The sequence below is a fragment of the Akebia trifoliata genome, chromosome 2 (assembly GCF_017979445.1).
Source record: "Akebia trifoliata isolate Shusen 1 chromosome 2, ASM1797944v1, whole genome shotgun sequence".
Taxonomy (NCBI): domain Eukaryota; kingdom Viridiplantae; phylum Streptophyta; class Magnoliopsida; order Ranunculales; family Lardizabalaceae; genus Akebia; species Akebia trifoliata.
This window is the reverse complement of record NC_141376.1, coordinates 29,280,152-29,283,681: the sequence shown is the minus strand read 5'-3', so window position 1 is coordinate 29,283,681 and position 3,530 is coordinate 29,280,152.

Here is a 3,530-nt window from a genome sequence, read left to right as displayed (position 1 = left end):
GGCGGCTACTTATCTGCTTATATACACGAAGTATGATGGAAAAAAACACATTTATAAAGTCGTCAGGTTGCCACGTGGCCCATTTCATATATGAAATATCTGGACCCACCTCTAACAGGTTTAACCAGATTGGAGCCCTTATTTCTGATGGTTGGATTTGAGATTTTTTTGTAAATGACACGTGGAATTTTAAGACATGTTTATCAAAATTTTGATTTAATTACGTTTACCCAAGGAAGGGAATAGAGATCCAAACCCTCAGGGATCACGGGTGTGCTCCCCCTGTGATTTCAAGTTCGACTCTCACCTATTACTAATGTTTGTGATCATGAACTATAAAATTAAAAATCCTATTTGATAAATCTTGTTTGGGGAGAAAGAATTATTTGATCCGTGCAAATTGACTCAAACACTTTTTTTATATAACACACACACAAAAATAGAGAATCAAAACGGTGTCTCATTTCTCTTATAATCAATTACGATATTTAAGTGTTTATTGGAAGTAAAAAAAAAAAAAATCCTCGGAGTTAAGAGTACGTGTGCTATTGAAAAGTATCGTGATGGGTGACACAAAGGTGACATAATGATGTGGTGGCACACATACAAGAAAAACGTCTGTGGTTATATGCGCGCCACCATATATCATTGTATCATTGTGTCACTTTTGTATCTCCGTTTATGTCATCTACCATATTTCCCTATTAGAAAAATGGTTTGATTTGAAGCCCAATGTGTTTTAAACTCTTACTGATAAACGCCACGTAGACATCACACCATTCTCTATCCTGGCAATTAACAAAGTCGTAATTCTTACTTCTCAGAGGGATAGCCGTATAGCACCCGTAGGTATCTAGGAGCTGTTAAATCACCAATATATAGCCACGTGTTCTAAATATATAACGTCTTTATTTCCTGTTAGAAAATGAGAATTTTACATTTCCATTATAAAGTAGGGTGTTTTGAAATTTATAAGACACGTTACAGTTGGCTATGGATTTAATTGCTTGACATCCTCATACTTGAACACAGCAAATGCCCTTTGATCTCAGTCTTATAAATTAGACTACTTAAAATGACTTAAATAGCCTTAGTTTTTTTATTTTAAAACAAGACATCCTTAAACCTCCCTAATTTATTATTTTATCCTACTCCTCTCGCCACCCATGATTTTTTTCTATTTAACCTTACACTCAATCTAATGTAGCATTAAACCTTCGTAGAAAATCATAAATTTTTCTATCTAAAATTCCATCATTTACAACCTATCAAAAATTCTATTTAATTTTTTTTTTAAATCATTTATTTTCAAATTCTTAAATCTTGGTAAAAGCAATCTCTAACTTATTTAACTCTATTCACAATCTTCCATTTTCAAATTAAATTTAACTCATTTTATAAAAATTCTAAAATATTTAATTTAAAATTTTATAATTTTTTACTTAATCAAAACTTATATCTTACCTTAAAGTTTGAAAATTGAAGTAAAAGAATCTTAAAATTGAAAGATGAAGATAAAAAATTATACGTAAAAGATGAAAAATATTTGTTGATTAATGATGAATACATGTGACAAATCATACGCATGTACACGATTGGTGTGACAAGAGCACAAAATCATAAATCTTTTTCCTTGTGTATCTCGAAGAAAAGACCCATAATTCTGTGCTCTTGCCGTGTCAACCACGTACAATGTATCGCGTGCATTCATCATGACTCATTTGTTTTGAGAAGAAAATTAAGAGTGTTTTGCGACACAATGAAGGTGAGGGTATTTAACTTAGTCTATTAGATTTAATACTAAATATCGGTAAAAGCAATTTACATTTTTGAGGGAACAAGTGGCAGTTTTCGGTAGATATAATATCTTCATTAATATGACCAGCAGCAAAATCCCGTATATCAATTATCAAGGGCCTCAAATTATTTAGGATGACGGTCAACCCTAGAGGCTGACAGTAACAATCCACTTGAACAATGTAAGCTAAATATGAATATGTCCTCTATCTTATCTTGATATTACAAAAACACGCGGACTTGGCTTAAAGTAAAGTGTCGTAGGAATCAATTGGTCGTAGAATCAGATCCAGCTATTTTTCTCTTTTAAAAAAGCTGAAGACCTATATGTTGTCCACGTGTCACAAAAAGACACGTTATTCTTTTAAATTTACTTTTTTTTTTTTAAACCCACTGACACCATGAATATTTTATCCCTTTTGCTTAAATAATTCAATATTCCTACTGTATATACACAGTGGATTTGATGCTCTAAAAATTACTAATGAAAATACGTTCATCTCTAGCGTTAGTTGGTACGAATATCCCTATCAAAGTTTGATAAAGATACAAGTTTCAAATTTATTGCACAAGATTTCATTCCATCAGGTCGGATCGGATCAAGATTGATTTGGCATCAATTCAATCAATCTGATAATCTTCGAATTGAGCTCTTATGGATCTCAATAATAAGATCCAAATTCAATCCAATACCATCAGATCAGGTATAGAACTTAGGGGTGCAAGTTAATCCGATTTAAATCGATAATCGGACCAAATCATGACTTTTGGGTTGGTTTGGTTCGATTTAGACTAAGTAACGGTTTGGTTTTGAATTTAAAAAATGAAGAATCGATGGATTTGGTTCGATTCTCAGTTCAGCTTGATAAATAATCAAACCAAACCGAGAACCGAACTAATAAATTATTTTAAAATAAAATATATTATTTTTCAAACAATAAATTCTCTTATTTTCTTTCCTTCTTTATCTTTCCCTCCTCTACTCTTTCTTTCTCTTGTCTCTTAGGGTTGTGGGCTACCTCTCAACTTTGACGAATGAGGTCATCTCTCTCTCTCTCTCTCTCTCTCTCCTCTTGCACCTTGCAAGGTGTGCGGCTGCAGGTTGCCTCTCAACTCCGACGACGGGGGTCATATTTCCTTCCCTCTGTTATAAAAACTAATTTCTCTCTCAAATCTAATGGAGATGGGAGACCAGTACAGACTGCCGAATCTACGGTAGTTCATAGCTACAAGAACCCATATTCCTACCTTCTCACAGGCGACAAATCAATTTTCCGATCATCGGAATCTCACAACAAGACAACATTATGAGATTATGATGTTGGGTCGTCAAGTAGGTGAGGTATTGCCTCCTAGGGTGGATGATTTTCGTTCTGATTCTACTAACTCTAGTACAAACACCAACACTATTACTGGTGGTGGTAGTGGTGGTGTTTGTGGGTTTGAGATGGAAAGTTGTATTGGTGGCTGTAGACACCCCAATTTGAACGGGCCCATTCTCGAAAGGGCCCAAAAATACAGATTTTTCAATAAAAATTGCCAACGGGCCTCAAAGGCTCAAATCAATCGAAATATGGCATTTTGATCGAATCAAGGCCCCTTAAGACCCCCTAAGGGTCTAAGGGGCCCACCAAAAGGACTCGGCCTACCTTACGTTTTCCCAATATTTGCCGTGACATTCCCAAAATCGAAAATGACGAATTCTCAATGAAATTATCCGACGGGCCTAAAAA